The sequence below is a fragment of the Molossus molossus genome, unplaced genomic scaffold, assembly GCF_014108415.1.
Source record: "Molossus molossus isolate mMolMol1 unplaced genomic scaffold, mMolMol1.p scaffold_m16_p_15, whole genome shotgun sequence".
NCBI lineage: Eukaryota > Metazoa > Chordata > Mammalia > Chiroptera > Molossidae > Molossus > Molossus molossus.
This window is the reverse complement of record NW_023425350.1, coordinates 70455486-70466028: the sequence shown is the minus strand read 5'-3', so window position 1 is coordinate 70466028 and position 10543 is coordinate 70455486.

Here is a 10543-nt window from a genome sequence, read left to right as displayed (position 1 = left end):
GCTGGGACTTGGCCCTGATTCCCAACTCCGGCACCACCTCCGGCGGGGAACAAGAATAAGCCACTCAGTGCACTCTTCGCAGGTGATCCCCACCCCTTAGGAATGATAACCATCCATCACTGCGTCCCCAAACTCCTCATCATGGCGCCCTGCGAGTTGCCATTGCTTTAATTCTGAAGTGGGGTCCCTTTATCTTTCTGCGGGGTCCAGGCTAGCGGTAGGACCAGTTCCTAGCCCTGCTCCCTGAGGGTCTGCAAGAACCGCGCCAAGACTCTCTCTGGCCACCACCCCTTCCTGCGCAGGACACCGTGAGCCTTCGGCCCGCTCCGCTGTGAGCGTTAGGGGCGAGCCGGTCCGTCTGAGGGGAGGCGATCGCTCTCGGCCGTGCCCGCCCCCAGGAGGGCTGCTGGTGCTGCTGCGGGTGCTGGGGCAGATCTGTACGGAATCCGGGGGACGGGGTAACACTCCTAGAGCAGATGTATCTCCTCCACTCCCAGAGGGCAGCTGGCGCCTCTCTGCGACGGGATGACTCCCTCGCCAAAGGCCCTTTGTTTCGTTTTGTTTTATTTTTACCGGGACCACACTTTATTTATTTACTTACTTATCTCTCTCTCTCTCTCTCTCTCTCTCTCTCTCTCTCTCTCTCTCTCTCTCAAATTGATTTTAGGGGCGGGGAGGGAGAAAGAGAAGCATTGACTTGTTCCACCCATTCATACATTCACTGGTTGATTTCTGTATGTGAAACAAGTATCACACTTAAGTAGTTGCCTATTTATTTTAATTTGGGTACTATTCCCAGGGCATGTCCCCAGCTAAGTCTCCCCAGCACTGCTGCGATTTCACCCACAGCCGATAGCAGGGCATCCAGCCAGCTCCCCCCTCTCCAGTGGAACCCTTACCCTTTCCCCTCTACAGCTCTTTCCTTCCCAGTCCCTCTGAAAAGAAGTAAATTCCTGGACACATTTTCCAAAGTAATAGTCCTTGCCCTGAGCTGTCCATTCTGACCACTTTTGGAGACGCACCAGGCATTTGAGATGAGAAAATCCCACTGCACCTCTGTGAGCTTCTTGGGCCTGTTGGTTTTCACAACCTGAGACCCAGGGGCCAGAGTGCCAGGGCCCATTGTCTCCCCTCTCCCACCAGGTCCCCAGGGCAGGACCCCTCTGCCCGGATGAGCCTGCATGAGCTATGAGATTGTCAGGGCCTCCCCCCAGGTCTGCACCCACCCAGGCATTTTACACAGAGTTGGTTGGGCCTGCTGGGCCTGGAAGGACATCCTCTTTCTCCCGAGGGGACTCTAGTGGGGACAAGCCTCAAACAAGGTGGCCACAGAAAGCCACAGCCTTCAAGCAAATTCTCAAAACAAACAAAAAACAGTAGAGCTTGGCAATTTCTCTATTGGTGTTCACTGATTAAAAAACACAAAGGTTGCATCAACTCTTTTAAAAAATATGTTTTTATTGATTTTTTTAGAGAGAGAGAGAGAGAGAGGGAGAGATAGAAACATTGATGTGAGAGAGAAACATCAGTTGGCTGCCTCCTGCACACCCCCCACTGGGGATCAAGCCCGAAACCCGGGCATATGCCCTAAAATGGAATCAAACCCAGACGACGCTCAATCCCTGAGCCACACCGGCCTGGCTATATCAACTCTTAATAACCTTTTTGCCTGGCCTTGAAGTTTTCCATTTGCATTTTGCTAGCTATTTCAAACCTTTGTTGCTAAGGCCTTCAAGCCTGGGCCTGTGGCTTGGAGAAAGGCTCCTTGGGGTCCTTCAACTATGCTGATTGACTCCAGTCCTCCTCTGATAAGGTCTAAGATGCTATAGAGGATTAGGAAGCAGTCTGGTCAAGGTCAAGGGGTTTGTCCCTTTCTCTGTGACGCACGCCTCTGCCCTGTAGTCCTCTGCTTCCTGACCAAGTCTACCCTCTACAGGGCATCCCTCACCCCATCCCCATCAATCTGCTCCTTCCCTGTTATATCCTCTGCACCTGACCAAGAACCCAGCCCATGGTAGGTACTTAATAAATGTTAGTTCAGTGTCAGGATGAACCCAGGCTTGCCCGTGCTTGACCACAGAGGAGGAAGTGGGGTGATTCTGTTGGACATAAAGAGTATTGGGAAGCAGAGACAGGTTTGTGTTCAGGTCACAGCAGAGCTTCCCCAAAGGGCTCTGGGCCACTTGCTGATGGTTCATATTTATAAGAAGCCCAGGATCACACTTTGGTTTCCAGCAGAATATGAAAAAACAACCCAGCCAATAATAAGTCTTTGAAGTGTCCTCAGTCCTCCTAGCAGCACAGAGGGTATGAGTGTGAGGGGTCAGTCTGGGCTGGATCTGGGGCTTCTGCTAAAATAGTAACATGGCCTGCTCTGGCCAGTGGCTCAGTTGGTTGGAGCATTGTCCAATACACTGAAAGATTTGAGGTTTGATCTCTTGTTGTAGTGGGTATGGTAGGTAACCAATCAATGTTTCTTTCTCACATCAATGTTTATCACTTTCTCTCTCCCCCTTCCTTTCTCTGTGAAAATCAATAAAAACATATCCTTGGGTGAGGATTTTTAAAACAACAACAACAACAATAACAATAATAATAATAGCAGCCCTACCTGGTTTGGCTCAGTGGTTAGAGCACCTACCAGGGTTGCAGGTTTGATCCCCAGACCCTTTGGGGTCCAGCAGGAGGCAACCAATCAATGTGTCTCTCTCACATCAATGTGGTTTTTTTTCTCTCTCTCACCCCCCACTCCTTCCTACTCAATCTAAAAATCAATAAAAAAACATCCTCCGGTGAGGATTAACAAAATAAAAACAACAACAACAACAACAACAACAACACGGCCTAGGGTGGGTTACTACAAAGTAGAAGGTAAAAGTTCATTGCCATGCCAGCCCGAGGGCTGAAGCCGTCCTCCCACTTAAGTATGGGTGGAAGGGGATGGGGCAGAGGGACCTGTTCTAAGATCCATGGGACAGGAAATGCCAATAAATAGGGCACAGACTGACATCCCTCAGAAGAGGGGGTGGGGAGGTGGGAAGAGATAAACCACAGAAGTTATATGCATGTATGCATAACCAATGGACATGGACAACAAAGCCGGGGACAGGGTAAGGGGGATGGGGAGGGGGGTGCCAATGGGGTAAAAAAGGAGAAACATCTGTAACACCAACAAAAAAATTAAAAAAAAAAAAGAATAAAAAAATAATAGCAGCTGATTTGCTTTTGAGGCCTGTAGAATGACTCCCATTTGGCTGATAAGGTAATGGAGGCTCAGAAAGGCTAATTAGCTGCCTGAGGCCACAGAGCTGGAGAGGGGTGGAGCTCAGTCTTGAACCTGAGAGATGCTGTGTCTGCCTCCATGGCTGCAAGTACGCAAGACTGTGCTGAAGATGGAGAACTGCCAGTCAAACGCTGTGCTCCGTGCAGACCATAGACAGCCACCCACATCCAGTCTCAGTGGTCATCTCAAGCTTGTTTTCAGAGCCCTGCCCGGTTGACAGGGCTCTGGACCCTGACAAGGAACGGAAGGTTGGAGGTCATCATCCCTGTTTATGGCTAGGAAAGCTGGGTGAAGGCCAAGCTCACGGAGCTACTGTGGGCCAGCATTTACCCCAAGGGATCTGTTTTAGCCACTGCAGCCCTCAATCTCCATCCCAGGCATCAAGAAACGAGGGCACCTGCTGGCCAGATGAGTTCATGGCAGTCACAGCTGTCTTGGCTGCAGCCCACTGAGTGCCCAGCACCACCACAGGCACTGTGTCCACATGACCTCATTTAATGCCCCAGAGCCTAATAGGTGTCACCCCACTTTTCAGGCTCAGAGTGGGGAAGGAATCGGCCCAGACCGCAGGGAGGGCAACAGGACCTCTTGACTCCAGAAGGGAGACCACCCCCACAGCCTCCGTGCCTACTGCATAAAATCCACACCCTTGAACATTAGAGGTGATGTTTGCTCCCCAGACAGCAGTCCCTTGATGGACCAATGGGGCACCTGTACCCTGCTGCCTCCAATGACAAGTGATCATTTTCTCTTGTTCCTAACCTCTTCTGGGTTTGTGTTCCCTAGTGCCAGGGAGGCTAGGCACCCTCCCCCCCTTTCCGAGAGAGTCATCGCCAAGCTCTGAGATTCCCAGTGTGCAGCAGGGACTGGCATTGTCTGGGCGTCTCAGGGGCAAGGACAGAAGGCGGAGGTTCCCTTAGGTGAGTTCCATCTAAAAGGGACATCGAAGGCCCTGACCGGGTAGCTCAGTTGGTTAGAGCATCATCTGATACACCAAGGTTGCGGGTTCAATCCCCAGTCGAAGCAACCAGTGAGTGCATAAATAAGTGGAACAACACATCGATGTCTCTCTCTCTCTCCCTTCCTCTTTCTCTAAAATCAATCAATAAAAATTTAAACATATAATGAACTGCAATACCAGGGTCGCACCTGCAGAGCGGTAGATGTGGGGCCGGGCCTGCCCTGGCACTTTCCCCGTCTCTGCACATGCTGAGCAGTGCGGTGTGGGCCAGTCACTCTGCGTCAAGGTTGGGGTGAGGGCAGGCCCCCATTTCTGAGCACCTGTTGGGAGCACTGAAGATGCAGCCCTGGTGGAGGCCCCTGCCCTCAGTCCCCCGTCAGTAGCAGCCCAGCAAGCGCCAGGCAACAGGGATAGCATAGGAGCAGGGGGGGCGTGGGTCCCATCAGGCCCTGCTTTGCACCCCGATGGCAGCAAGTACAAGGAGGGACATCCATCCTAAGAGTCAGAGGCACTCGGGTGTGGGCAGCAGCGCAGAAGGAAGTAGACGCAGGCAGTGAGTTCTGGAAGAAGCCGGGAGAGATGCTGCCGGCTGGGAGGAGGTAGAAAGGGTGTGACAGCGGAGGGGGCAGCACAGGGGAGTCCTGGGGGCCAGAAAGCTTTTCATCTCCGTGGGGAGCAGGGCGGCTTCTGGATAGAACTGGAAAGGCCAAGGGCAGGCTGGCTCGGGAGAAAAGAGGCAACATTCATAGGGTGTGAAGCGGGCTTCAAGCTTAGTCACTTCCCTGTTCGCCCTGAGAGTAATCCGGCTCCTTTTGCCGCAGAGAGGGCTGGAACCCGCTCCTTTACCCGGGGCCAGGACCTGCCCAGAGAGTCGCCGAGTATTTGGCCCGAGTTGCCCTAAATGTTAGGAAGCATCAGAGGCAGAGAGCAGGGCTGGGCCTCTGGTCCTTGCAGTGGTCTCGGCAGGTTAGGGCCCGGGCTAGCTTGCTCCCCGGTGAAGAAATTCCACTTACCCTCAGAGAGGTTCGCGCACCCCTCACTCAGCCCTGAGAGCCTCTGCCCCCAGCCTGCTTCTCCCGCCTGGGAGCACTTGCCCAGCAAGTACCCGGGTCCGGCAGATGCATCAGAGCAGGCCTCTCCCTCAGACTCAGCTCCTACCCGGGACTTCCTCCCAAGTCCTCCCTAGGAACGGACCCCTCATGAACGACCAGCAACCCACCTGCTAGAGAAGCCACTTGCCTCCGGTCATTGAGAAAGGGAGACCTTTAACTTCCCACCCACGGCGGCCTGGGCCCTCTCACTATCCATCCTTCTTAGTATTCCTTAGTGTTGGGAAAAAATATATTTAAACTTAGAAAAGGTAGACAGGAAAATTGTGCTCATGCTTCCTGGTTCTTCCAAATCAAGACAACCATTTTCATCTCTGCCAGGTATCTTCTAGACCTCATGCAGAGGCCGCCAGTGCCTGTCTGAGCTTCTGTTTCCACACAGTGACTTGTCGTTCATTTAGCTTCAAGCGCACCCTCCAAACGCCATGCCCAAGCCGACTGAGTGCAGTGACCAGGCTGGAAGGGGGGTATGTGCAGGAGTCTCGGGATGGAGGTGAGGCCAGGCCGGAAAGGGGGTATGTGCAGAGTCTCGGGAGGGAGGTGAGGCCAGGCCGGAAGGGGGGTATGTGCAGAGTCTCGGGAGGGAGGTGAGGCCAGGCCGGAAGGGGGGTATGTGCAGAGTCTCGGGAGGGAGGTGAGGCCAGGCCGGAAGGGGGTATGTGCAGAGTCTCGGGAGGGAGGTGAGGCCAGGCCGGAAAGGGGGTATGTGCAGGAGTCTCGGGATGAAGGTGAGGTCAGGCCGGAAGGGGGGTATGTGCAGGAGTCTCGGGATGGAGGTGAGGCCAGGCCGGAAGGGGGGTATGTGCAGGAGTCTCGGGAGGGAGGTGAGGCCAGGCCGGAAGGGGGGGTATGTGCAGGAGTCTCGGGAGGGAGGTGAGGCCAGGCCGGAAGGGGGGGTATGTGCAGGAGTCTCGGGAGGGAGGTGGGGCAGGCCGGAAGGGGGGTATTGTGCAGGAGTCTCGGAGGGAGTTGTCGGTGAGGCCAGGCCGGAAGGGGGGTATGTGCAGGAGTCTCGGGCGGGAGGTGAGGCCAGGCCGGAAGGGGGGGTATGTGCAGGAGTCTCGCGAGGGAGGTGAGGCCAGGCCGGAAGGGGGGATGTGCAGGAGTCTGGGAGGGAGGTGAGGCCAGCCGGAAGGGGGGGGATGTGCAGGAGTCTCGGGAGGGAGGTGAGGCCAGGCCGGAAGGGGGGTATGTGCAGGAGTCTCGCGAGGGAGGTGAGGCCAGGCCGGAAGGGGGGTATGTGCAGGAGTCTCGGGAGGGAGGTGAGGCCAGGCCGGAAGGGGGGTATGTGCAGGAGTCTCGGGAGGGAGGTGAGGCCAGGCCGGAAGGGGGGTATGTGCAGGAGTCTCGGACGGGAGGTGAGGCCAGGCTGGAAGGGGGGTATGTGCAGGAGTCTCAGGAGGGAGGTGAGGCTAGGCTGGAAGGGGGGTATGTGCAGGAGTCTCGGACGGGAGGTGAGGCCAGGCCGGAAGGGGGGTATGTGCAGGAGTCTCGGGAGGGAGGTGAGGCCAGGCCGGAAGGGGGGTATGTGCAGGAGTCTCGGGAGGGAGGTGAGGCCAGGCCGGAAGGGGGGGTATGTGCAGGAGTCTCGGGAGGGAGGTGAGGTCAGGCCGGAAGGGGGGGTATGTGCAGGAGTCTCGGGAGGGAGGTGAGGCCAGGCCGGAAGGGGGGGTATGTGCAGGAGTCTCGGGAGGGAGGTGAGGCCAGGCTGGAAGGGGGGTATGTGCAGGAGTCTCGGGAGGGAGGTGAGGCCAGTCTTCCTGTGAACATTCCAGGTGGGGGCCATCAAGGTCCTTGCTGAGACCAGTGTGAGTTCTCTTCTGGGAGAAGAAAGGGGAGTCCAGCAGGTGGCCGTGTCTCCTCAGTCCTTGCAATGTTTAGTCAGTGCCAAGCTCTTGAAAAAGAGCCAAGGACACAGGGGGCCAGAGCTGGGCCAGAGCCAGCCCAGAGGTCTGTGAATTGGCCCAGGGACCCTAGAGATGCAGCTCAGCATGAAATACAGAAAACCACAGAACCTCAGCCAGGCTAATGAGAAACTTGGTGAGAAGGAGAATGCCACGTTCTCATGGAGAGTCGTAGGGCCTTGCTCGTTGGTGCCCAGGGCTCCGCACAGGGCCTGGTCCATGGGAAGGGCAGGGAGCGAGGACAGGGAGAGAGGAGGGGGAAAGCAGAGAAGGACCGAGGGAGGCTTCTGGAAAGCAAGGGGCCCTCAGTTGCCACAGGGGCTGTGTTCCATTGGTTTCCTAAAATTGCCAAGCGCGACCCAGAGTGTGTCCTTTGGGTGAACTGATTCCTAGCACAACAGAAAGACCTGTTTTTCCAACTGTGTGGCCTAAAGGAAGAGGAGGGAAAAGCTCTCAGCTGCCCGTCATGGTCCATGAGTCAGAGCGACTAAGCCCTTCCTTGGAAGGAAGAAAGGAAACCTGCCGCTGCCTCACCTGGGTGACAAGGAGGAGGCTCCAGGGATGTGCATGCAGAGGTGTGCAAGAAGCAGCCCGGCCAAAGAGGGTGGACAACAACCACCGCCTGTGGGGAGGAGGGCTGGACCCTCATCCGATCAGCTTAGCTGGTTTGGGGAGCAGCCCTGACTGTGCAGAACGGGCCACTTCCTTGTGGAAGATGATTCAGACCCCATCACCTTGGCATCACCTCCCAGAGCCATCGCCTCTCAGACCCGTCACCTCTCTCACCCATCTCCTCCCAGACCCCACCCTTTCCTCACAACATCACCTCCCAGAAACATCACCTCCCAGATCACCTCCTCTCAATCCGTAAGCATCAGCCAGGCTTTTAGCATTACCAGCTTCTCCAAGACACGCCACCCCCTCACCACCGCCCCCACCTCTGATCATTGCTCAGAGGGAACAGTTCTGTGGGAAAGGACAACCCTTCTCAAGGCCTGTGACTACATCCACTTCGCATGGGACAAGTCACCTGGACACACAGGGCCAGCCACACGGCGGGATCCCTTGCCAGCCGGGGGAGGGGCAGCGGACATTCACCTGCTGACACAGGTCGGCCAGGAGAGCAGCAGTTGCAGGTGAAAAGGGGAATTCTCATAGTAACACATAAAGCATAATTCATGTTTTTTCTTAAGAAACGGTAAGGGTGTCACTGTGCAGATGAAGTACCTGGAGGGAGAGAGCTAGCTTTTCACAGTGGTTCCCTCTGGGGGTGGGATGGCGGGTGAGGCATCCCTCTGGGGCCGAGGGGGGGAGAGAAGTGTCACTTGTTCTTAAATAGTATGGCCCGGCCGGTGTGGCTCAGGGGACGGAGCGTCGTCCCATGGACTGAGAGGTCCCGGTTCGATTCCCAGGCAGGGCACATGCCCGGGCTGCGGGCTCGATCCCCAGCCCATTGATGTTTCTTTCTCATATCAATGTTTCTATCTCTCTCTCCCTTTCTTTCTAAAAAAATCAATAAAAACATATTTAAAAATAAGTAAATAATAGTGGACGTAGAATATAGAACTTGTCATTGGAAAACTCATATAAGGAAGGCGCGCATTACAGCTGTGCCGCTAGCCTGCTGACCTGAGGGGTCTCCTTCGCTCTGCTCCCGCTGGAGACACCTGGGTGCTACAGGACCAGACGGGGCGGGGGCAGGGCAGGAGACCCCAGATCTTGGAGCTCCCCACTTCTGGAAACATCCTTTCTTTCCTCCTACCCAATGGCCCCGACCTCCAGTACACGGGCTAGAGGTGTGACTGGACAGATAGTTACCCTCAGAGGCCGGGGGCGAGGCCGCACCCAGCCCCGTCACGCCCTCTCGCTTTGGGTGTCCTCCACAAGAGGGCACCAAGCCTTCAGGTGGCTGGCCCTTCTGAACATTGGCCTCTGGCTTTCCCTTCTGTATATCGCCTTCCACAAAGACACCCTGGCTGGGAGGCTTCACTGGTTGGAGCGTCATCCCATACACCAAAAGGCTGTAGTTTTAATTCCCAGGGGCGTGTATGGGAGGCAATCGATCGATGTTTCCCTCCCTCCCTCCCTCTCTTCTTCCTTCTCCTTACTCCTCTTCCTCCTCCCCCTCCTTCTGTCTCCTCCTTCCCCTCTCTCTAAAATCAGTAAAACATATCCTCGGGTGAGGACGTTTAAAAATCTCCCCTCTGCTATTTGCTTGCTGTGCGCCTTCAGACAAACTTCTGATTTCTGGCCTTGGTGTTGTGCCGACACACAGCAGTCATGACCCCCCTCTCACATGCTATTTTGGATTAAATGAGATACTGGGTGGCGTGCCTGCTGCGAGGTAATCTGCAAGATCAATAGGTGCTCACAAAACTCCCCAGGTTCATCCCCCCACACACGTGTGCTCTCCCACGTTCCTTCACGCTCAGAAGAAGAGTTCCCTTCCTTACATGGATGCGGACCCCACGAGAGAACTCTAGGTCCCACTCACACACCTGCATCTCCGCCTCATTTCCTGGCCACCAACCCCCGGGCCTGAGGCTATTTCTGTCCCTTTCTCTTTCAGCCAGTGGCCGTTTCTGTTCTGGTCACTGCAGGAGCCAGCAACTGTGAACACCTGCAACTCAGAAGATGACTGGCTGTGACAGCCAGTCCCACGGTCGTTGAGAAAGGAGACTTTGTATAGTCTCCATCTCTAACTTTACTGAGACTTAATCTGTGGCCTAACACATGCTCATCCTGGAGAATGTCCCACGTGCTCTGGAGAACGTGTGTGTGGTTAGCGGGTAGAGTGTTCTGTGTGTGTCTGTCAGGTCTAGTTGGTTTATTGTGCCATTTAAGTCCTCTTATCTCTGTCTGGTTGTTCTACCCACGAATGCGAGTGGGGTATTGAAGTCTTCCCTGGAAGTCGCAAGACTTCAGTGGACTCCAGAGTTCCCAAATAGTTACTTCAGCCAGATTCTACCAGTGTGATTGTCGTCCCCGGGGGAGACAGGGTCCTGGTACCTGCCACTCTACCATCTTCCCAGAATCCGCCAATCAGCAGCTGTACTTTTTTCTTTCTTTATTGATTTCTGAGAGAGAGGAAGGGAGAGAGAGAAACATCGATGAAAGAGAACATTGATTGACTGCCTCCCACATGCCCCCCACTGGGGATTGGGCCCACACCTGGGCATGTGCCCTGACCGGGTATCAAACCAGCAACCTCTTGGTGCATGGGTCAACGCTCAACCACTGAGGCACAACAGCCGGGCGACAATTGTACTTTTTAAAGTGGAAACTT